The sequence below is a fragment of the Brienomyrus brachyistius genome, chromosome 2 (genome assembly GCF_023856365.1).
Source record: "Brienomyrus brachyistius isolate T26 chromosome 2, BBRACH_0.4, whole genome shotgun sequence".
NCBI classification, from domain to species: domain Eukaryota; kingdom Metazoa; phylum Chordata; class Actinopteri; order Osteoglossiformes; family Mormyridae; genus Brienomyrus; species Brienomyrus brachyistius.
The window spans coordinates 37,562,799-37,586,956 of record NC_064534.1 but is presented as its reverse complement, the minus strand read 5'-3'; the positions used below and the strand labels follow the sequence as shown (position 1 = coordinate 37,586,956).

At 44.3% G+C, this 24,158-nt stretch overlaps 1 protein-coding gene, 17 non-coding genes and 2 pseudogenes across 18 annotated transcripts in view; all 20 read right to left on the bottom strand.

Moving 5' to 3' along the window:
* LOC125735655 (5S ribosomal RNA) overlaps positions 1–3 on the bottom strand; it is a 119-nt gene extending 116 nt beyond the window's left edge. The window contains exon 1 of the ribosomal RNA XR_007394948.1: positions 1–3. This exon is cut by the window's left edge and continues 116 nt beyond it. This is a non-coding gene — a ribosomal RNA (5S ribosomal RNA).
* The window catches only part of LOC125712214 (uncharacterized), a 433,528-nt gene that overhangs the window by 282,454 nt on the left and 126,916 nt on the right, over positions 1–24,158 (bottom strand). The window lies entirely within an intron of this gene.
* On the bottom strand, positions 2,934–3,052 carry LOC125735736 (5S ribosomal RNA). Its single transcript, XR_007395027.1, has one exon. It is a non-coding gene; the product is annotated as a 5S ribosomal RNA (ribosomal RNA).
* On the bottom strand, positions 4,570–4,688 carry LOC125734009 (5S ribosomal RNA). Its single transcript, XR_007393338.1, has one exon. It is a non-coding gene; the product is annotated as a 5S ribosomal RNA (ribosomal RNA).
* On the bottom strand, positions 5,762–5,880 carry LOC125731902 (5S ribosomal RNA; annotated as a pseudogene).
* Positions 6,957–7,075, bottom strand: LOC125733574 (5S ribosomal RNA). Its single transcript, XR_007392914.1, has one exon. It is a non-coding gene; the product is annotated as a 5S ribosomal RNA (ribosomal RNA).
* LOC125732970 (5S ribosomal RNA) lies at positions 8,155–8,273 on the bottom strand. Its single transcript, XR_007392330.1, has one exon. It is a non-coding gene; the product is annotated as a 5S ribosomal RNA (ribosomal RNA).
* On the bottom strand, positions 9,351–9,469 carry LOC125734952 (5S ribosomal RNA). The gene has a single exon (XR_007394253.1). It is a non-coding gene; the product is annotated as a 5S ribosomal RNA (ribosomal RNA).
* Positions 10,545–10,663, bottom strand: LOC125732822 (5S ribosomal RNA). Its single transcript, XR_007392188.1, has one exon. It is a non-coding gene; the product is annotated as a 5S ribosomal RNA (ribosomal RNA).
* On the bottom strand, positions 11,741–11,859 carry LOC125737039 (5S ribosomal RNA). The gene has a single exon (XR_007396306.1). It is a non-coding gene; the product is annotated as a 5S ribosomal RNA (ribosomal RNA).
* LOC125733023 (5S ribosomal RNA) lies at positions 12,935–13,053 on the bottom strand. The gene has a single exon (XR_007392381.1). It is a non-coding gene; the product is annotated as a 5S ribosomal RNA (ribosomal RNA).
* LOC125736589 (5S ribosomal RNA) lies at positions 14,153–14,271 on the bottom strand. Its single transcript, XR_007395865.1, has one exon. It is a non-coding gene; the product is annotated as a 5S ribosomal RNA (ribosomal RNA).
* On the bottom strand, positions 15,360–15,478 carry LOC125736214 (5S ribosomal RNA). Its single transcript, XR_007395498.1, has one exon. It is a non-coding gene; the product is annotated as a 5S ribosomal RNA (ribosomal RNA).
* On the bottom strand, positions 16,559–16,677 carry LOC125732584 (5S ribosomal RNA). Its single transcript, XR_007391960.1, has one exon. It is a non-coding gene; the product is annotated as a 5S ribosomal RNA (ribosomal RNA).
* On the bottom strand, positions 17,779–17,897 carry LOC125736835 (5S ribosomal RNA). Its single transcript, XR_007396103.1, has one exon. It is a non-coding gene; the product is annotated as a 5S ribosomal RNA (ribosomal RNA).
* On the bottom strand, positions 18,978–19,096 carry LOC125730670 (5S ribosomal RNA). The gene has a single exon (XR_007390972.1). It is a non-coding gene; the product is annotated as a 5S ribosomal RNA (ribosomal RNA).
* Positions 20,184–20,302, bottom strand: LOC125731493 (5S ribosomal RNA; annotated as a pseudogene).
* Positions 21,379–21,497, bottom strand: LOC125733022 (5S ribosomal RNA). The gene has a single exon (XR_007392380.1). It is a non-coding gene; the product is annotated as a 5S ribosomal RNA (ribosomal RNA).
* Positions 22,601–22,719, bottom strand: LOC125736588 (5S ribosomal RNA). The gene has a single exon (XR_007395864.1). It is a non-coding gene; the product is annotated as a 5S ribosomal RNA (ribosomal RNA).
* LOC125736213 (5S ribosomal RNA) lies at positions 23,808–23,926 on the bottom strand. Its single transcript, XR_007395497.1, has one exon. It is a non-coding gene; the product is annotated as a 5S ribosomal RNA (ribosomal RNA).

The following is a 24,158-nucleotide window of genomic DNA, read 5'->3' as shown; positions in this document are numbered from 1 at the left end:
AGCGAGAGATGCTACCAAAAACAGCCCTTTTGCATTACACGCGTCTATACATGCCAGTTAGTCCCATTGGATCCTACTCCTGTTTTTTTTTTTTTTATCTGACTCACACTGCAGCCCCACCATCCAATCGGCAGCGCCGGACCCACACCAAACATTCACCAAACTACTCAGCCGGCAGCCTACCACAATTATTCCATTCTTTCCGCATCCGCACACTTCCTTCTTTTTAACTCCTTTTCACTACCGCACAGGTTAATCGCCGCACGTCCCCCGCCAGCAAACATTACTCCTTTGCCTACTGCATGTAGGCTTCTCTTAACGACCCTCTGTTATCAACTCCGCTAACAGCCACAAAATCTCCGCCGCACGAAGCCCACTGGTAGCTGCTGAATCACATGTGTAGGATCACACATGCACATATCACAAAGCTTAAATTCCAGGTGGCCTGAGACAAGGCCTACCCTGGTACGAGAAGGCACACATCGACCTAGGCCCCAAAGGGGGGTTTGTGACCCCACACACATAGATAACCAGGGAGGCCAGCACTCCAACTTTTATTGCCCAAAGCTTTAACAACCTACAGAGAGCAGAGTGGATCCCCAGGGACAGGGGCCCCTCGACTTGGCACACAACCCCATCCCCCGACGTCCTGCCTTACATACCACTCACCCAGCACCCCACAGAAAGTTTCTTTTAAGTTTGGCTTTTGTATATCTGTATATGTATTTACTCTTGACTACTAGTCTTAATATACAAATATGTACAGGTTATGTTCGAATGTGTCTTAACTTTTGGAGATTCTTTTTCTTTGTTTGACAAACCTTCTCCCCCCCCCTTTTCTTTGCCACATTCCTCGGCAACCCTTATCTGATCTTTGTATTCTACCATGCCTATCTAAGGGTAAGATGTGCTTATGACATGAGAATATGTCATATAATGTCTGTATAAAGGGTAATATCTGTTGAGGTACAACCTAAACCACCTGTACCATATACTGGTGTGAGTAATAGAACATAACATAATAGCATAATATAAGTAATCATTAATTAATCATCACAGATGGTATTTGGTGTGAACCGCTAGGCTGGTACGGCATGTTTGGTATCAAACCGAAGGAAAATCACTCCAGTTTCCAAATCTGGTCAATGGTTACCACAAAAGTGGACATATCAAAAGTTACACCAGCCTAATGAAAATCACAATTACCAGAGAAGTCAGTCTGGTCATAAATCCCAAAAGGACTGATACCGACCCCCTTCCGAAAGCCCGCCAAATGGATGGTCAGCCATTGGTCCAGGACTCGAATTCCTGGTCACTCCTAATCACGAACCTTATGCTATAAAACCTGGCACCTCAGAACAAAGAGGAGAAAGGCGGAGAAAAAGAGAAGAACACGGAGAAACAAGCAGCGTTCTTAAAGCCCGTCGGTGAAGACCCAAAGAACTGCAACTCAGCCCAAGCTTCACCAGAAGAAAGAACCGGAGGGACTCCACTCCAACAACCGCTGCAAACACCGCGCCTCCCTGAGAGCCATCACCCATCAGCTCATCAGCCACTGCAACCAACTGCAAAGACCTCCCTCTTTCCTGCATCCAAGTAAACCAACTTCCTTTCCTTTCTAACAACCTAAACTGTCCTATTCATCTGCTATATTCCTTTAGGTTTATATTCCTACAAACTGCTTGCTTTGCAGAACAGTTTTCCCTTTTCAGGTTAATCATTTTAAATCTGGTCATTGCATTTTCATGATTACATCGTTTGTGTCTATTCCGTTATTTCATGTTTATTGTTTGTTAGGTGTAATGTCTGTCTTATGTTAGTTGTAGGAATAAATGCATGTCTTTTTACACAACTTCAGCCTCCGTCATTGAGTGCTCACAATAGTCCCTGCCTCTGTGCGATCTGGCTACTACGCTCTGAAACCTCTAAACTCGCCTGAAATATCGCGAGACTCTCTCTCATCGGCCGTGAGGGGAGCTTCGCTACCGATCGTTTACATTACCTGGTGACGCAGCTCGCTGGACGAGCCCACTAACCCAGCTTATTAAGCGATACTGGTTATTAATGAATCCCATTTAAGTCTCACATTAACAGATATCGGGGATTCACAATTGAGTTTGGAGGAGCCGACCATTCGGCATAACAATTGGTTAATAATCAGCATTAAATAATAATTAATTAAAAGTTAATTAATTTCAAAACATATTGGTGGAGATATTAAAATTTACCTGAGCTAATAATTCCTACACATGCTTCCCCAAAACGTCGCGCTGTCAGAACACTGGGAGCTACACACACCAACAAGTCCATACTGCAGGCTGCAGCCAGAACTATTTTCTACATTCAAACATCGACGGCCTCTTCTCTCTAAAAATTCACCAGACCGCTTCTACCACCAGCAAAGAAGTTTCCATCCCTAATTCCTCTGTGATTCCCACTAACCTAAACATTAAGCTGGCATTGAAGGGTGTGAATTACCCCGGCCAATCTGTTCTTTTAAATACAGCTTTTAGCAAGTTTTGAAAGGAGAAGAGCAGAACTTGCTATGCCAATAATATCGAGTCTTCTGTGGCGAAGTGGTTTTTGCATAGAAAACAAAGCGGTCAGTTGAAGAGGAATAATATCAGTACTTTGTTTAAAACTGTGTGTAAAAAGCTGTCTCTTTATCATTAACAATAAGTTGTAAAACGTGAATGGGGAGTGACAGTCTTCAAGTTTGTGAGAAGATCGCGCCCTGGTGGAATAAAGGCACGAACAGCTTACAGCACCTAGAATTACCAGGAAGTATTTAGAGTAAAACGGTTTCTAAAAGCTGCCTTTATGAATGAGAGAAAAAAATATATATATATATAAAATAGTCAAATGGAAGGGGAGTGATAGATTTAAATTAATCGTGAAGTGGAGCGCCCCCTGTATAAAGTAAAAGTGAGAAAAGCTTACAGCACCTGGTATTCCCAGGTGGTCTCCCATCCAAGTACTAACCAAACCCTACGCTGTTTAGCTTCCGAGATCAGACGAGATCGGGCGTGTTCAGGGTGGTATGGCCGTAAGCGAGAGATGCTACCAAAAACAGCTCTTTTGCATTACACGCGTCTATACATGCCAGTTAGTCCCATTGGATCCTACTCCTGGTTTTTTTTTTTTATCTGACTCACACTGCAGCCCCACCATCCAATCGGCAGCGCCGGACCCACACCAAACATTCACCAAACTACTCAGCCGGCAGCCTACCACAATTATTCCATTCTTTCCGCATCCGCACACTTCCTTCTTTTTAACTCCTTTTCACTACCGCACAGGTTAATCGCCGCACGTCCCCCGCCGGCAAACATTACTCCTTTGCCTACTGCATGTAGGCTTCTCTTAACGACCCTCTGTTATCAACTCCGCTAACAGCCACAAAATCTCCGCCGCACGAAGCCCACTGGTAGCTGCTGAATCACATGCTTCCCCAAAACGTCGCGCTGTCAGAACACTGGGAGCTACACACACCAACAAGTCCATACTGCAGGCTGCAGCCAGAACAATTTTCTACATTCAAACATCGACGGCCTCTTCTCTCTAAAAATTCACCAGACCGCTTCTACCACCAGCAAAGAAGTTTCCATCCCTAATTCCTCTGTGATTCCCACTAACCTAAACATTAAGCTGGCATTGAAGGGTGTGAATTATGCCTACCACAATTATTCCATTCTTTCCGCATCCGCACACTTCCTTCTTTTTAACTCCTTTTCACTACCGCACAGGTTAATCGCCGCACGTCCCCCGCCAGCAAACATTACTCCTTTGCCTACTGCATGTAGGCTTCTCTTAACGACCCTCTGTTATCAACTCCGCTAACAGCCACAAAATCTCCGCCGCACGAAGCCCACTGGTAGCTGCTGAATCACATGCTTCCCCAAAACGTCGCGCTGTCAGAACACTGGGAGCTACACACACCAACAAGTCCATACTGCAGGCTGCAGCCAGAACTATTTTCTACATTCAAACATCGACGGCCTCTTCTCTCTAAAAATTCACCAGACCGCTTCTACCACCAGCAAAGAAGTTTCCATCCCTAATTCCTCTGTGATTCCCACTAACCTAAACATTAAGCTGGCATTGAAGGGTGTGAATTACCCCGGCCAATCTGTTCTTTTAAATACAGCTTTTAGCAAGTTTTGAAAGGAGAAGAGCAGAACTTGCTATGCCAATAATATCGAGTCTTCTGTGGCGAAGTGGTTTTTGCATAGAAAACAAAGCGGTCAGTTGAAGAGGAATAATATCAGTACTTTGTTTAAAACTGTGTGTAAAAAGCTGTCTCTTTATCATTAACAATAAGTTGTAAAACGTGAATGGGGAGTGACAGTCTTCAAGTTTGTGAGAAGATCGCGTCCTGGTGGAATAAAGGCACGAACAGCTTACAGCACCTAGAATTACCAGGCAGTATTTAGAGTAAAACGGTTTCTAAAAGCTGCCTTTATGAATGAGAGAAAAAAGAAATATATAATATAGTAAAATGGAAGGGGAGTGATAGATTTAAATTAATCGTGAAGTGGAGCGCCCCCTGTATAAAGTAAAAGTGAGAAAAGCTTACAGCACCTGGTATTCCCAGGTGGTCTCCCATTCAAGTACTAACCAGACCCTACCCTGCTTAGCTTCCGAGATCAGACGAGATCGGGTGCGTTCAGGGTGGTATGGCCGTAAGCGAGAGACGCTACCAAAAATAGCCCTTTTGCATTACACGCGTCTATACATACCAGTTAGTCCCATTGGATCCTACTCCTGTTTTTTTTTTTTTTATCTGACTCACACTGCAGCACCACCATCCAATCGGCAGTGCCGGACCCACACCAAACATTCACCAAACTACTCATCCGGCAGCCTACCACAATTATTCCATTCTTTCCGCATCCGCACACTTCCTTCTCTTTAACTCCTTTTCACTACCGCACAGGTTAATCGCTGCACGTCCCCCACCGGCAAACATTACTCCTTTGCCTACCTCTTGCAGGCTTCTCTTAACAACCCTCTGTTATCAACTCCGCTAACAGCCACAAAATCTCTGCCGCACGAAGCCCACTGGTAGCTGTTGAATCACATGCTTCCCCAAAATGTCGCGCTGTCAGAACACTGGGAGCTACACACACCAACAAGTCCATACTGCAGGCTGCAGCCAGAACTATTTTCTACATTCAAACATCGACGGCCTCTTCTCTCTAAAAATTCACCAGACCGCTTCTACCACCAGCAAAGAAGTTTCCATCCCTAATTCCTCTGTGATTCCCACTAACCTAAACATTAAGCTGGCATTGAAGGGTGTGAATTACCCCGGCCAATCTGTTCTTTTAAATACAGCTTTTAGCAAGTTTTGAAAGGAGAAGAGCAGAACTTGCTATGCCAATAATATCGAGTCTTCTGTGGCGAAGTGGTTTTTGCATAGAAAACAAAGCGGTCAGTTGAAGAGGAATAATATCAGTACTTTGTTTAAAACTGTGTGTAAAAAGCTGTCTCTTTATCATTAACAATAAGTTGTAAAACGTGAATGTGGAGTGACAGTCTTCAAGTTTGTCAGAAGATCGCGCCCTGGTGGAATAAAGGCACGAACAGCTTACAGCACCTAGAATTACCAGGCAGTATTTAGAGTAAAACGGTGTGTAAAGGCTGCCTTTATGAATGAGAGAAAAAATATATATATATAAAATAGTAAAATGGAAGGGGAGTGATAGATTTAAATTAATCGTGAAGTGGAGCGCCCCCTGTATAAAGTAAAAGTGAGAACAGCTTACAGCACGTGGTATTCACAGGCAGTCTCCCATCCAAGTACTAACCAGACCCTACCCCACTTAGCTTCCGAGATCAGACGAGATCAGGCGTGTTCAGGGTGGTATGGCCTTAAGCAAGAGATGCTGCCAAAAACAGCCCTTTTGCATTACACGCGTCTATACATGCCAGTTAGTCCCATTGGATCCTACTCCTGGTTTTTTTTTTTTATCTGACTCACACTGCAGCCCCACCATCCAATCGGCAGCGCCGGACCCACACCAAACATTCACCAAACTACTCAGCCGGCAGCCTACCACAATTATTCCATTCTTTCCGCATCCGCACACTTCCTTCTCTTTAAGTCCTTTTCACTACCGCACAGGTTAATCGCCGCACGTCCCCCGCCGGCAAACATTACTCCTTTGCCTACTGCATGTAGGCTTCTCTTAACGACCCTCTGTTATCAACTCCGCTAACAGCCACAAAATCTCCGCCGCACGAAGCCCACTGGTAGCTGCTGAATCACATGCTTCCCCAAAACGTCGCGCTGTCAGAACACTGGGAGCTACACACACCAACAAGTCCATACTGCAGGCTGCAGCCAGAACAATTTTCTACATTCAAACATCGACGGCCTCTTCTCTCTAAAAATTCACCAGACCGCTTCTACCACCAGCAAAGAAGTTTCCATCCCTAATTCCTCTGTGATTCCCACTAACCTAAATATTAAGCTGGCATTGAAGGGTGTGAATTACCCCGGCCAATCTGTTCTTTTAAATACAGCTTTTAGCAAGTTTTGAAAGGAGAAGAGCAGAACTTGCTATGCCAATAATATCGAGTCTTCTGTGGCGAAGTGGTTTTTGCATAGAAAACAAAGCGGTGAGTTGAAGAGGAATAATATCAGTACTTTGTTTAAAACTGTGTGTAAAAAGCTGTCTCTTTATCATTAACAATAAGTTGTAAAACGTGAATGGGGAGTGACAGTCTTCAAGTTGGTGAGAAGATCGCGCCCTGGTGGAATAAAGGCACGAACAGCTTACAGCACCTAGAATTACCAGGAAGTATTTAGAGTAAAACGGTTTCTAAAAGCTGCCTTTATGAATGAGAGAAAAAAAAAATATATATATATAAAATAGTAAAATGGAAGGGGAGTGATAGATTTAAATTAATCGTGAAGTGGAGCACCCCCTGTATAAAGTAAAAGTGAGAAAAGCTTACAGCACCTGGTATTCCCAGGTGGTCTCCCATCCAAGTACTAACCAGACCCTACCCTGCTTAGCTTCCAAGATCAGATGAGATCGGGCGTGTTCAGGGTGGTATGGCCATAAGCGAGAGATGCTACCAAAAACAGCCCTTTTGCATTACACGCGTCTATACATGCCAGTTAGTCCCATTGGATCCTACTCCTGTTTTTTTTTTTTTTTTTATCTGACTCACACTGCAGCCCCAACATCCAATCGGCAGCGCCGGACCCACACCAAACATTCACCAAACTACTCAGCCGGCAGCCTACCACAATTATTCCATTCTTTCCGCATCCGCACACTTCCTTCTTTTTAACTCCTTTTCACTACCGCACAGGTTAATCGCCGCACGTCCCCCGCCGGCAAACATTACTCCTTTGCCTACTGCATGTAGGCTTCTCTTAACGACCCTCTGTTATCAACTCCGCTAACAGCCACAAAATCTCCGCCGCACGAAGCCCACTGGTAGCTGCTGAATCACATGCTTCCCCAAAACGTCACACTGTCAGAACACTGGGAGCTACACACACCAACAAGTCCATACTGCAGGCTGCAGCCAGAACAATTTTCTACATTCAAACATCGACGGCCTCTTCTCTCTAAAAATTCACCAGACCGCTTCTACCACCAGCAAAGAAGTTTCCATCCCTAATTCCTCTGTGATTCCCACTAACCTAAATATTAAGCTGGCATTGAAGGGTGTGAATTACCCCGGCCAATCTGTTCTTTTAAATACAGCTTTTAGCAAGTTTTGAAAGGAGAAGAGCAGAACTTGCTATGCCAATAATATCGAGTCTTCTGTGGCGAAGTGGTTTTTGCATAGAAAACAAAGCGGTCAGTTGAAGAGGAATAATATCAGTACTTTGTTTAAAACTGTGTGTAAAAAGCTGTCTCTTTATCATTAACAATAAGTTGTAAAACGTGAATGGGGAGTGACAGTCTTCAAGTTGGTGAGAAGATCGCGTCCTGGTGGAATAAAGGCACGAACAGCTTACAGCACCTAGAATTACCAGGAAGTATTTAGAGTAAAACGGTTTCTAAAAGCTGCCTTTATGAATGAGAGAAAAAAATATATATATATATAAAATAGTAAAATGGAAGGGGAGTGATAGATTTAAATTAATCGTGAAGTGGAGCGCCCCCTGTATAAAGTAAAAGTGAGAAAAGCTTACAGCACCTGGTATTCCCAGGTGGTCTCCCATCCAAGTACTAACCAGACCCTACCCTGCTTGGCTTCCGAGATCAGACGAGATCGGGCGTGTTCAGGGTGGTATGGCCGTAAGCAAGAGATGGTACCAAAAACAGCCCTTTTGCATTACACGCGTCTATACATGCCAGTTAGTCCCATTGGATCCTACTCCTGGTTTTTTTTTTTTTTATCTGACTCACACTGCAGCCCCACCATCCAATCGGCAGCGCCGGACCCACACCAAACATTCACCAAACTACTCAGCCGGCAGCCTACCACAATTATTCCATTCTTTCCGCATCCGCACACTTCCTTCTTGTTAACTCCTTTTCACTACCGCACAGGTTAATCGCCGCACGTCCCCCGCCGGCAAACATTACTCCTTTGCCTACTGCATGTAGGCTTCTCTTAACGACCCTCTGTTATCAACTCCGCTAACAGCCACAAAATCTCCGCCGCACGAAGCCCACTGGTAGCTGCTGAATCACATACTTCCCCAAAACGTCGCGCTGTCAGAACACTGGGAGCTACACACACCAACAAGTCCATACTGCAGGCTGCAGCCAGAACAATTTTCTACATTCAAACATCGACGGCCTCTTCTCTCTAAAAATTCACCAGACCGCTTCTACCACCAGCAAAGAAGTTTCCATCCCTAATTCCTCTGTGATTCCCACTAACCTAAACATTAAGCTGGCATTGAAGGGTGTGAATTACCCCGGCCAATCTGTTCTTTTAAATACAGCTTTTAGCAAGTTTTGAAAGGAGAAGAGCAGAACTTGCTATGCCAATAATATCGAGTCTTCTGTGGCGAAGTGGTTTTTGCATAGAAAACAAAGCGGTCAGTTGAAGAGGAATAATATCAGTACTTTCTTTAAAACTGTGTGTAAAAAGCTGTCTCTTTATCATTAACAATAAGTTGTAAAACGTGAATGGGGAGTGACAGTCTTCAAGTTGGTGAGAAGATCGCGTCCTGGTGGAATAAAGGCACGAACAGCTTACAGCACCTAGAATTACCAGGAAGTATTTAGAGTAAAACGGTTTCTAAAAGCTGCCTTTATGAATGAGAGAAAAAAAAATATATATATATAAAATAGTAAAATGGAAGGGGAGTGATAGATTTAAATTAATCGTGAAGTGGAGCGCCCCCTGTATAAAGTAAAAGTGAGAGAAGCTTACAGCACCTGGTATTCCCAGGTGGTCTCCCATCCAAGTACTAACCAGACCCTACACTGCTTGGCTTCCGAGATCAGACGAGATCGGGCGTGTTCAGGGTGGTATGGCCGTAAGCGAGAGATGGTACCAAAAACAGCCCTTTTGCATTACACGCGTCTATACATGCCAGTTAGTCCCATTGGATCCTACTCCTGTTTTTTTTTTTTTTTATCTGACTCACACTGCAGCCCCACCATCCAATCGGCAGCGCCGGACCCACACCAAACATTCACCAAACTACTCAGCCGGCAGCCTACCACAATTATTCCATTCTTTCCGCATCCGCACACTTCCTTCTTGTTAACTCCTTTTCACTACCGCACAGGTTAATCGCCGCACGTCCCCCGCCGGCAAACATTACTCCTTTGCCTACTGCATGTAGGCTTCTCTTAACGACCCTCTGTTATCAACTCCGCTAACAGCCACAAAATCTCCGCCGCACGAAGCCCACTGGTAGCTGCTGAATCACATGCTTCCCCAAAACGTCGCGCTGTCAGAACACTGGGAGCTACACACACCAACAAGTCCATACTGCAGGCTGCAGCCAGAACAATTTTCTACATTCAAACATCGACGGCCTCTTCTCTCTAAAAATTCACCAGACCGCTTCTACCACCAGCAAAGAAGTTTCCATCCCTAATTCCTCTGTGATTCCCACTAACCTAAACATTAAGCTGGCATTGAAGGGTGTGAATTACCCCGGCCAATCTGTTCTTTTAAATACAGCTTTTAGCAAGTTTTGAAAGGAGAAGAGCAGAACTTGCTATGCCAATAATATCGAGTCTTCTGTGGCGAAGTGGTTTTTGCATAGAAAACAAAGCGGTCAGTTGAAGAGGAATAATATCAGTACTTTCTTTAAAACTGTGTGTAAAAAGCTGTCTCTTTATCATTAACAATAAGTTGTAAAACGTGAATGGGGAGTGACAGTCTTCAAGTTTGTGAGAAGATCGCGCCCTGGTGGAATAAAGGCACGAACAGCTTACAGCACCTAGAATTACCAGGAATTATTTAGAGTAAAATGGTTTCTAAAAGCTGCCTTTATGAATGAGAGAAAAATATATATATATATAAAATAGTAAAATGGAAGGGGAGTGATAGATTTAAATTAATTGTGAAGTGGAGCGCCCCCTGTATAAAGTAAAAGTGAGAAAAGCTTACAGCACCTGGAATTCCCAGGAGGTCTCCCATCCAAGTACTAACCAGACCCTACCCTGCTTGGCTTCCGAGATCGGATGAGATCGGGCGTGTTCAGGGTGGTATGGCCATAAGCGAGAGACGTGACCAAAAACAGCCCTTTTGCATTACACGCGTCTATACATGCCAGTTAGTCCCATTGGATCATACTCCTGTTTTTTTTTTTTTTTTTATCTGACTCACACTGCAGCACCACCATCCAATCGGCAGCGCCGGACCCACACCAAACATTCACCAAACTACTCAGCCGGCAGCCTACCACAATTATTCCATTCTTTCCGCATCCGCACACTTCCTTCTTTTTAACTCCTTTTCACTACCGCACAGGATAATCGCCGCACGTCCCCCGCCGGCAAACATTACTCCTTTGCCTACTGCATGCAGGCTTCTCTTAACGACCCTCTGTTATCAACTCCGCTAACAGCCACAAAATCTCCGCCGCACGAAGCCCACTGGTAGCTGCTGAATCACATGCTTCCCCAAAACGTCGCGCTGTCAGATCACTGGGAGCTACACACACCAACAAGTCCATACTGCAGGCTGCAGCCAGAACTATTTTCTACATTCAAACATCGACGGCCTCTTCTCTCTAAAAATTCACCAGACCGCTTCTACCACCAGCAAAGAAGTTTCCATCCCTAATTCCTCTGTGATTCCCACTAACCTAAACATTAAGCTGGTATTGAAGGGTGTGAATTACCCCGGCCAATCTGTTCTTTTAAATACAGCTTTTAGCAAGTTTTGAAAGGAGAAGAGCAGAACTTGCTATGCCAATAATATCGAGTCTTCTGTGGCGAAGTGGTTTTTGCATAGAAAACAAAGCGGTCAGTTGAAGAGGAATAATATCAGTACTTTGTTTAAAACTGTGTGTAAAAAGCTGTCTCTTTATCATTAACAATAAGTTGTAAAACGTGAATGGGGAGAAACAGTCTTCAAGTTTGTGAGAAGATCGCGCCCTGCTGGAATAAAGGCACGAACAGCTTACAGCACCTAGAATTACCAGGAAGAATTTGGAGTAAAACGGTGTGTAAAAGCTGCCTTTATGAATGAGAGAAATATATATATATATATAAAATAGTAAAATGGAAGGGGAGTGATAGATTTAAATTAATCGTGAAGTGGAGCGCCCCCTGTATAAAGTAAAAGTGAGAAAAGCTTACAGCACCTGGTATTTCCAGTAGGTCTCCCATCCAAGTACTAACCAGACCCTACCCTGCTTGGCTTCCAAGATCAGATGAGATCGGGCGTGTTCAGGGTGGTATGGCCATAAGCGAGAGATGCGACCAAAAACAGCCCTTTTGCATTACACGCGTCTATACATGCCAGTCAGTCCCATTGGATCCTACTCCTGGTTTTTTTTTTTTTTATCTGACTCACACTGCAGCACCACCATCCAATCGGCAGCGCCGGACCCACACCAAACATTCACCAAACTACTCAGCCGGCAGCCTACCACAATTATTCCATTCTTTCCGCATCCGCACACTTCCTTCTTTTTAACTCCTTTTCACTACCGCACAGGTTAATCGCCGCACGTCCCCCGCCGGCAAACATTACTCCTTTGCCTACTGCATGCAGGCTTCTCTTAACGACCCTCTGTTATCAACTCCGCTAACAGCCACAAAATCTCCGCCGCACGAAGCCCACTGGTAGCTGCTGAATCACATGCTTCCCCAAAACGTCGCGCTGTCAGAACACTGGGAGCTACACACACCAACAAGTCCATACTGCAGGCTGCAGCCAGAACTATTTTCTACATTCAAACATCGACGGCCTCTTCTCTCTAAAAATTCACGAGACCGCTTCTACCACCAGCAAAGAAGTTTCCATCCCTAATTCCTCTGTGATTCCCACTAACCTAAACATTAAGCTGGCATTGAAGGGTGTGAATTACCCCGGCCAATCTGTTCTTTTAAATACAGCTTTTAGCAAGTTTTGAAAGGAGAAGAGCAGAACTTGCTATGCCAATAATATCGAGTCTTCTGTGGCGAAGTGGTTTTTGCATAGAAAACAAAGCGGTCAGTTGAAGAGGAATAATATCAGTACTTTGTTTAAAACTGTGAGTAAAAAGCTGTCTCTTTATCATTAACAATAAGTTGTAAAACGTGAATGGGGAGTGACAGTCTTCAAGTTTGTGAGAAGATCGCGCCCTGGAGAAATAAAGGCACGAACAGCTTACAGCACCTAGAATTACCAGGAAGTATTTAAAGTAAAATGGTGTGTAAAAGCTGCCTTTATGAATGAGAGAAAAATATAAATATATATAAAATAGTAAAATGGAAGGGGAGTGATAGATTTAAATTAATCGTGAAGTGGAGCGCCCCCTGTATAAAGTAAAAGTGAGAAAAGCTTACAGCACCTGGTATTCCCAGGAGGTCTCCCATCCAAGTACTAACCAGACCCTACCCTGCTTGGCTTCCGAGATCAGATGAGATCGGGCGTGTTCAGGGTGGTATGGCCATAAGCGAGAGACGCTACCAAAAACAGCCCTTTTGCATTACACGCGTCTATACATGCCAGTTAGTCCCATTGGATCATACTCCTGTTTTTTTTATTTTTTTTATCTGACTCACACTGCAGCACCACCATCCAATCGGCAGCGCCGGACCCACACCAAACATTCACCAAACTACTCAGCCGGCAGCCTACCACAATTATTCCATTCTTTCCGCATCCGCACACTTCCTTCTTTTTAACTCCTTTTCACTACCGCACAGGTTAATCGCCGCACGTCCCCCGCCGGCAAACATTACTCCTTTGCCTGCTGCATGCAGGCTTCTCTTAACGACCCTCTGTTATCAACTCCGCTAACAGCCACAAAATCTCCGCCGCACGAAGCCCACTGGTAGCTGCTGAATCACATGCTTCCCCAAAACGTCGCGCTGTCAGAACACTGGGAGCTACACACACCAACAAGTCCATACTGCAGGCTGCAGCCAGAACTATTTTCTACATTCAAACATCGACGGCCTCTTCTCTCTAAAAATTCACCAGACCGCTTCTACCACCAGCAAAGAAGTTTCCATCCCTAATTCCTCTGTGATTCCCACTAACCTAAACATTAAGCTGGCATTGAAGGGTGTGAATTACCCCGGCCAATCTGTTCTTTTAAATACAGCTTTTAGCAAGTTTTGAAAGGAGAAGAGCAGAACTTGCTATGCCAATAATATCGAGTCTTCTGTGGCGAAGTGGTTTTTGCATAGAAAACAAAGCGGTCAGTTGAAGAGGAATAATATCAGTACTTTGTTTAAAACTGTGTGTAAAAAGCTGTCTCTTTATCATTAACAATAAGTTGTAAAACGTGAATGGGGAGTGACAGTCTTCAAGTTTGTGAGAAGATCGCGCCCTGGTGGAATAAAGGCACGAACAGCTTACAGCACCTAGAATTACCAGGAAGTATTTAAAGTAAAATGGTGTGTAAAAGCTGCCTTTATGAATGAGAGAAAAAAATATATATATATATATATATATATATATATATATAAAATAGTAAAATGGAAGGGGAGTGATAGATTTAAATTAATCGTGAAGTGGAGCGCCCCCTGTATAAAGTAAAAGTGAGAAAAGCTTACAGCACCTGGTATTCCCAGGAGGTCTCCCATCCAAGTACTAACCAGATCCTACGCTGCTTGGCTTCCGAGATCGGATGAGATCGGGCGTGTTCAGGGTGGCATGGCCATAAGCGAGAGACATGACCAAAAACAGCCCTTTTGCATTACACGCGTCTATACATGCCAGTTAGTCCCATTGGATCATACTCCTGGTTTTTTTTTTTTTTTTATCTGACTCACACTGCAGCACCACCATCCAATCGGCAGCGCCGGACCCACACCAAACATTCACCAAACTACTCAGCCGGCAGCCTACCACAATTATTCCATTCTTTCCACATCCGCATACTTCCTTCTTTTTAACTCCTTTTCACTACCGCACAGGTTAATCGCCGCACGTCCCCCGCCGGAAAACATTACTCCTTTGCCTACTGCATGCAGGCTTCTCTTAACGACCCTCTGTTATCAACTCCGCTAACAGCCACAAAATCTCCGCCGCACGAAGCTCACTGGTAGCTGCTGAATCACATGCTTCCCCAAAACGTTGCGCTGTCAGAACACTGGGAGCTACACACACCAACAAGTCCATACTGCAGGCTGCAGCCAGAACTATTTTCTACATTCAAAGTTTGCATCGACGGCCTCTTCTCTCTAAAAATTCACCAGACCGCTTCTACCACCAGCAAAGAAGTTTCCATCCCTAATTCCCCTGTGATTCCCACTAACCTAAACATTAAGCTGGCATTGAAGGGTGTGAATTACCCCGGCCAATCTGTTCTTTTAAATACAGCTTTTAGCAAGTTTTGAAAGGAGAAGAGCAGAACTTGCTATGCCAATAATATCGAGTCTTCTGTGGCGAAGTGGTTTTTGCATAGAAAACAAAGCGGTCAGTTGAAGAGGAATAATATCAGTACTTTGTTTAAAACTGTGTGTAAAAAGCTGTCTCTTTATCATTAACAATAAGTTGTAAAACGTGAATGGGGAGTGACAGTCTTCAAGTTTGTGAGAAGATCGCGCCCTGGTGGAATAAAGGCACGAACAGCTTACAGCACCTAGAATTACCAGGAAGTATTTAAAGTAAAATGGTGTGTAAAAGCTGCCTTTATGAATGAGAGAAAAATATATATATATATATATATAAAATAGTAAAATGGAAGGGGAGTGATAGATTTAAATTAATCGTGAAGTGGAGCGCCCCCTGTATAAAGTAAAAGTGAGAAAAGCTTACAGCACCTGGTATTCCCAGGAGATCTCCCATCCAAGTACTAACCAAACCCTACCCTGCTTGGCTTCCGAGATCGGATGAGATCGGGCGTGTTCAGGGTGGTACGGCCATAAGCGAGAGACGTGACCAAAAACAGCCCTTTTGCATTACACGCGTCTATACATGCCAGTTAGTCCCATTGGATCCTACTCCTGGTTTTTTTTTTTTTTTTTATCTGACTCACACTGCAGCACCACCATCCAATCGGCAGCGCCGGACCCACACCAAACATTCACCAAACTACTCAGCCGGCAGCCTACCACAATTATTCCATTCTTTCCGCATCCGCACACTTCCTTCTTTTTAACTCCTTTTCACTACTGCACAGGTTAATCGCTGCACGTCCCCCGCCGGCAAACATTACTCCTTTGCCTACTGCATGCAGGCTTCTCTTAACGACCCTCTGTTATCAACTCCGCTAACAGCCACAAAATCTCCGCTGCACGAAGCCCACTGGTAGCTGCTGAATCACATGCTTCCCCAAAACGTCGCGCTGTCAGAACACTGGGAGCTACACACACCAACAAGTCCATACTGCAGGCTGCAGCCAGAACAATTTTCTACATTCAAACATCGACGGCCTCTTCTCTCTAAAAATTCACCAGACCGCTTCTACCACCAGCAAAGAAGTTTCCATCCCTAATTCCTCTGTGATTCCCACTAACCTAAACATTAAGCTGGCATTGAAGGGTGTGAATTACCCCGGCCAATCTGTTCTTTTAAATACAGCTTTTAGCAAGTTTTGAAAGGAGAAGAGCAGAACTTGCTATGCCAATAATATCGAGTCTTCTGTGGCGAAGTGGTTTTTGCATAGAAAACAAAGCGGTCAGTTGAAGAGGAATAATATCAGTACTTTCTTTAAAACTGTGTGTAAAAAGCTGTCTCTTTATCATTAACAATAAGTTGTAAAACGTGAATGGGGAGTGACAGTCTTCAAGTTTGTGAGAAGATCGCGCCCTGGTGGAATAAAGGCACGAACAGCTTACAGCACCTAGAATTACCAGGAAGTATTTAGAGTAAAACGGTGTGTAAAAGCTGCCTTTATGAATGAGAGAAAAATATATATATATATATAAAATAGTAAAATGGAAGGGGAGTGATAGATTTAAATTAATCGTGAAGTGGAGCGCCCCCTGTTTAAAGTAAAAGTGAGAAAAGCTTACAGCACCTGGTATTCCCAGGAGGTCTCCCATCCAAGTACTAACCAGACCCTACCCTGCTTGGCTTCCGAGATCGGATGAGATCGGGCGTGTTCAGGGTGGTATGGCCATAAGCGAGAGACGTGACCAAAAACAGCCCTTTTGCATTACACGTGTCTATACATGCCAGTTAGTCCCATTGGATCATACTCCTGGTTTTTTTTTTTTTTTTATCTGACTCACACTGCAGCACCACCATCCAATCGGCAGCGCCGGACCCACACCAAACATTCACCAAACTACTCAGCCGGCAGCCTACCACAATTATTCCATTCTTTCCGCATCCGCACACTTCCTTCTTTTTAACTCCTTTTCACTACCGCACAGGTTAATCGCCGCACGTCCCCCGCCGGCAAACATTACTCCTTTGCCTACTGCATGCAGGCTTCTCTTAACGACCCTCTGTTATCAACTCCGCTAACAGCCACAAAATCTCCGCCGCACGAAGCCCACTGGTAGCTGCTGAATCACATGCTTCCCCAAAACGTCGCGCTGTCAGAACACTGGGAGCTACACACACCAACAAGTCCATACTGCAGGCTGCAGCCAGAACAATTTTCTACATTCAAACATCGACGGCCTCTTCTCTCTAAAAATTCACCAGACCGCTTCTACCACCAGCAAAGAAGTTTCCATCCCTAATTCCTCTGTGATTCCCACTAACCTAAACATTAAGCTGGCATTGAAGGGTGTGAATTACCCCGGCCAATCTGTTCTTTTAAATACAGCTTTTAGCAAGTTTTGAAAGGAGAAGAGCAGAACTTGCTATGCCAATAATATCGAGTCTTCTGTGGCGAAGTGGTTTTTGCATAGAAAACAAAGCGGTCAGTTGAAGAGGAATAATATCAGTACTTTGTTTAAAACTGTGTGTAAAAAGCTGTCTCTTTATCATTAACAATAAGTTGTAAAACGTGAATGGGGAGTGACAGTCTTCAAGTTTGTGAGAAGATCGCGCCCTGGTGGAATAAAGGCCCGAACAGCTTACAGCACCTAGAATTACCAGGAAGTATTTAGAGTAAAACGGTGTGTAAAAGCTGCCTTTATGAATGAGAGAAAAAAAAAAAAAAAAATATATATATATATATATATATATATAAAATAGTAAAATGGAAGGGGAGTGCTAGATTTAAATTAATCGTGAAGTGGAGCGCCCCCCGTTTAAAGTAAAAGTGAGAAAAGCTTACAGCACCTGGTATTCCCAGGAGGTCTCCCATCCAAGTACTAACCAGACCCTACACTGCTTGGCTTGCGAGATCAGACGAGATCGGGCGTGTTCAGGGTGGTATGGCCGTAAGCGAGAGATGCTACCAAAAACAGCCCTTTTGCATTACACGCGTCTATACATGCCAGTTAGTCCCATTGGATCCTACTCCTGGTTTTTTTTTTTTTTTTATCTGACTCACACTGCAGCCCCACCATCCAATCGGCAGCGCCGGACCCACACCAAACATTCACCAAACTACTCAGCCGGCAGCCTACCACAATTATTCCATTCTTTCCGCATCCGCACACTTCCTTCTTTTTAACTCCTTTTCACTACCGCACAGGTTAATCGCCGCACGTCCCCCGCCGGCAAACATTACTCCTTTGCCTACTGCATGCAGGCTTCTCTTAACGACCCTCTGTTATCAACTCCGCTAACAGCCACAAAATCTCCGCCGCACGAAGCCCACTGGTAGCTGCTGAATCACATGCTTCCCCAAAACGTCGCGCTGTCAGAACACTGGGAGCTACACACACCAACAAGTCCATACTGCAGGCTGCAGCCAGAACAATTTTCTACATTCAAACATCGACGGCCTCTTCTCTCTAAAAATTCACCAGACCGCTTCTACCACCAGCAAAGAAGTTTCCATCCCTAATTCCTCTGTGATTCCCACTAACCTAAACATTAAGGTGGCATTGAAGGGTGTGAATTACCCCGGCCAATCTGTTCTTTTAAATACAGCTTTTAGCAAGTTTTGAAAGGAGAAGAGCAGAACTTGCTATGCCAATAATATCGAGTCTTCTGTGGCGAAGTGGTTTTTGCATAGAAAACAAAGCGGTCAGTTGAAGAGGAATAATATCAGTACTTTGTTTAAAACTGTGTGTAAAAAGCTGTCTCTTTATCATTAACAATAAGTTGTAAAACGTGAATGGGGAGTGACAGTCTTCAAGTTTGTGAGAAGATCGCGCCCTGGTGGAATAAAGGCACGAACAGCTTACAGCACCTAGAATTACCAGGAAGTATTTAGAGTAAAACGGTTTCTAAAAGCTGGCTTTATGAAAGAGAGATAAAATATATATATATATATAAAATAGTAAAATGGAAGGGGAGTGCTAGATTTAAATTAATCGTGAAGTGGAGCGCCCCCTGTATAAAGTAAAAGCGAGAAAAGCTTACAGCACCTGGTATTCCCAGGTGGTCACCCATCCAAGTACTAACCATACCCTACCCTGCTTAGCTTCCAAGATCAGACGAGATCGGGCGTGTTCAGGGTGGTACGGCCGTGAGCGAGAGATGCAACCAAAAACAGCCCTTTTGCATTACACGCGTCTATACATGCCAGTTAGTACCATTGGATCCTACTCCTGGTTTTTTTTGTTTTTTATCTGACTCACACTGCAGCACCACCATCCAATCGGCAGCGCCGGACCCACACCAAACATTCACCAAACTACTCAGCTGGCAGCCTACCACAATTATTCCATTCTTTCCGCATCCGCACACTTCCTTCTCTTTAAGTCCTTTTCACTACCTCACAGGTTAATCGCCGCACGTCCCCCGCCGGCAAACATTACTCATTTGCCTACCGCATGCAGGCTTCTCTTAACGACCCTCTGTAATCAACTCCGCTAACAGCCACAAAATCTCCGCCGCACGAAGCCCACTGGTAGCTGCTGAATCACATGCTTCCCCAAAATGTCGCGCTGTCAGAACACTGGGAGCTACACACACCAACAAGTCCATACTGCAGGCTGCAGCCAGAACAATTTTCTACATTCAAACATCGACGGCCTCTTCTCTCTAAAAATTCACCAGACCGCTTCTACCACCAGCAAAGAAGTTTCCATCCCTAATTCCTCTGTGATTCCCACTAACCTAAACATTAAGCTGGCATTGAAGGGTGTGAATTACCCCGGCCAATCTGTTCTTTTAAATACAGCTTTTAGCAAGTTTTGAAAGGAGAAGAGCAGAACTTGCTATGCCAATAATATCGAGTCTTCTGTGGCGAAGTGGTTTTTGCATAGAAAACAAAGCGGTCAGTTGAAGAGGAATAATATCAGTACTTTGTTTAAAACTGTGTGTAAAAAGCTGTCTCTTTATCATTAACAATAAGTTGTAAAACGTGAATGGGGAGTGACAGTCTTCAAGTTTGTGAGAAGATCGCGCCCTGGTGGAATAAAGGCACGAACAGCTTACAGCACCTAGAATTACCAGGAAGTATTTAGAGTAAAACGGTTTCTAAAAGCTGCCTTTATGAAAGAGAGATAAAATATATATATATATATATATATATAAAATAGTAAAATGGAAGGGGAGTGCTAGATTTCAATTAATCGTGAAGTGGAGCGCCCCCTGTATAAAGTAAAAGCGAGAAAAGCTTACAGCACCTGGTATTCCCAGGAGGTCTCCCATCCTAGTACTAACCAAACCCTTCCCTGCTTAGCTTCCAAGATCAGACGAGATCGGGCGTGTTCAGGGTGGTACGGCCTTGAGCGAGAGATGCAACCAAAAACAGCCCTTTTGCATTACACGCGTCTATACATGCCAGTTAGTCCCATTGGATCCTACTCCTGGTTTTTTTTGTTTTTTATCTGACTCACACTGCAGCACCACCATCCAATCGGCAGCGCCGGACCCACACCAAACATTCACCAAACTACTCAGCTGGCAGCCTACCACAATTATTCCATTCTTTCCGCATCCGCACACTTCCTTCTCTTTAAGTCCTTTTCACTACCTCACAGGTTAATCGCCGCACGTCCCCCGCCGGCAAACATTACTCATTTGCCTACCGCATGCAGGCTTCTCTTAACGACCCTCTGTAATCAACTCCGCTAACAGCCACAAAATCTCCGCCGCACGAAGCCCACTGGTAGCTGCTGAATCACATGCTTCCCCAAAACGTCGCTCTGTCAGAACACTGGGAGCTACACACACCAACAAGTCCATACTGCAGGCTGCAGCCAGAACAATTTTCTACATTCAAACATCGACGGCCTCTTCTCTCTAAAAATTCACCAGACCGCTTCTACCACCAGCAAAGAAGTTTCCATCCCTAATTCCTCTGTGATTCCCACTAACCTAAACATTAAGCTGGCATTGAAGGGTGTGAATTACCCCGGCCAATCTGTTCTTTTAAATACAGCTTTTAGCAAGTTTTGAAAGGAGAAGAGCAGAACTTGCTATGCCAATAATATCGAGTCTTCTGTGGCGAAGTGGTTTTTGCATAGAAAACAAAGCGGTCAGTTGAAGAGGAATAATATCAGTACTTTGTTTAAAACTGTGTGTAAAAAGCTGTCTCTTTATCATTAACAATAAGTTGTAAAACGTGAATGGGGAGTGACAGTCTTCAAGTTTGTGAGAAGATCGCGCCCTGGAGAAATAAAGGCACGAACAGCTTACAGCACCTAGAATTACCAGGAAGTATTTAAAGTAAAATGGTGTGTAAAAGCTGCCTTTATGAATGAGAGAAAAATATAAATATATATAAAATAGTAAAATGGAAGGGGAGTGATAGATTTAAATTAATCGTGAAGTGGAGCGCCCCCTGTATAAAGTAAAAGTGAGAAAAGCTTACAGCACCTGGTATTCCCAGGAGGTCTCCCATCCAAGTACTAACCAGACCCTACCCTGCTTGGCTTCCGAGATCAGATGAGATCGGGCGTGTTCAGGGTGGTATGGCCATAAGCGAGAGACGCTACCAAAAACAGCCCTTTTGCATTACACGCGTCTATACATGCCAGTTAGTCCCATTGGATCATACTCCTGTTTTTTTTATTTTTTTTATCTGACTCACACTGCAGCACCACCATCCAATCGGCAGCGCCGGACCCACACCAAACATTCACCAAACTACTCAGCCGGCAGCCTACCACAATTATTCCATTCTTTCCGCATCCGCACACTTCCTTCTTTTTAACTCCTTTTCACTACCGCACAGGTTAATCGCCGCACGTCCCCCGCCGGCAAACATTACTCCTTTGCCTGCTGCATGCAGGCTTCTCTTAACGACCCTCTGTTATCAACTCCGCTAACAGCCACAAAATCTCCGCCGCACGAAGCCCACTGGTAGCTGCTGAATCACATGCTTCCCCAAAACGTCGCGCTGTCAGAACACTGGGAGCTACACACACCAACAAGTCCATACTGCAGGCTGCAGCCAGAACTATTTTCTACATTCAAACATCGACGGCCTCTTCTCTCTAAAAATTCACCAGACCGCTTCTACCACCAGCAAAGAAGTTTCCATCCCTAATTCCTCTGTGATTCCCACTAACCTAAACATTAAGCTGGCATTGAAGGGTGTGAATTACCCCGGCCAATCTGTTCTTTTAAATACAGCTTTTAGCAAGTTTTGAAAGGAGAAGAGCAGAACTTGCTATGCCAATAATATCGAGTCTTCTGTGGCGAAGTGGTTTTTGCATAGAAAACAAAGCGGTCAGTTGAAGAGGAATAATATCAGTACTTTGTTTAAAACTGTGTGTAAAAAGCTGTCTCTTTATCATTAACAATAAGTTGTAAAACGTGAATGGGGAGTGACAGTCTTCAAGTTTGTGAGAAGATCGCGCCCTGGTGGAATAAAGGCACGAACAGCTTACAGCACCTAGAATTACCAGGAAGTATTTAAAGTAAAATGGTGTGTAAAAGCTGCCTTTATGAATGAGAGAAAAAAAAAAATATATATATATATATATATATATATATATATATAAAATAGTAAAATGGAAGGGGAGTGATAGATTTAAATTAATCGTGAAGTGGAGCGCCCCCTGTATAAAGTAAAAGTGAGAAAAGCTTACAGCACCTGGTATTCCCAGGAGGTCTCCCATCCAAGTACTAACCAGATCCTACGCTGCTTGGCTTCCGAGATCGGATGAGATCGGGCGTGTTCAGGGTGGCATGGCCATAAGCGAGAGACATGATCAAAAACAGCCCTTTTGCATTACACGCGTCTATACATGCCAGTTAGTCCCATTGGATCATACTCCTGGTTTTTTTTTTTTTTTTATCTGACTCACACTGCAGCACCACCATCCAATCGGCAGCGCCGGACCCACACCAAACATTCACCAAACTACTCAGCCGGCAGCCTACCACAATTATTCCATTCTTTCCACATCCGCATACTTCCTTCTTTTTAACTCCTTTTCACTACCGCACAGGTTAATCGCCGCACGTCCCCCGCCGGAAAACATTACTCCTTTGCCTACTGCATGCAGGCTTCTCTTAACGACCCTCTGTTATCAACTCCGCTAACAGCCACAAAATCTCCGCCGCACGAAGCTCACTGGTAGCTGCTGAATCACATGCTTCCCCAAAACGTTGCGCTGTCAGAACACTGGGAGCTACACACACCAACAAGTCCATACTGCAGGCTGCAGCCAGAACTATTTTCTACATTCAAAGTTTGCATCGACGGCCTCTTCTCTCTAAAAATTCACCAGACCGCTTCTACCACCAGCAAAGAAGTTTCCATCCCTAATTCCCCTGTGATTCCCACTAACCTAAACATTAAGCTGGCATTGAAGGGTGTGAATTACCCCGGCCAATCTGTTCTTTTAAATACAGCTTTTAGCAAGTTTTGAAAGGAGAAGAGCAGAACTTGCTATGCCAATAATATCGAGTCTTCTGTGGCGAAGTGGTTTTTGCATAGAAAACAAAGCGGTCAGTTGAAGAGGAATAATATCAGTACTTTGTTTAAAACTGTGTGTAAAAAGCTGTCTCTTTATCATTAACAATAAGTTGTAAAACGTGAATGGGGAGTGACAGTCTTCAAGTTTGTGAGAAGATCGCGCCCTGGTGGAATAAAGGCACGAACAGCTTACAGCACCTAGAATTACCAGGAAGTATTTAAAGTAAAATGGTGTGTAAAAGCTGCCTTTATGAATGAGAGAAAAATATATATATATATATATATAAAATAGTAAAATGGAAGGGGAGTGATAGATTTAAATTAATCGTGAAGTGGAGCGCCCCCTGTATAAAGTAAAAGTGAGAAAAGCTTACAGCACCTGGTATTCCCAGGAGATCTCCCATCCAAGTACTAACCAAACCCTACCCTGCTTGGCTTCCGAGATCGGATGAGATCGGGCGTGTTCAGGGTGGTACGGCCATAAGCGAGAGACGTGACCAAAAACAGCCCTTTTGCATTACACGCGTCTATACATGCCAGTTAGTCCCATTGGATCCTACTCCTGGTTTTTTTTTTTTTTTTTATCTGACTCACACTGCAGCACCACCATCCAATCGGCAGCGCCGGACCCACACCAAACATTCACCAAACTACTCAGCCGGCAGCCTACCACAATTATTCCATTCTTTCCGCATCCGCACACTTCCTTCTTTTTAAC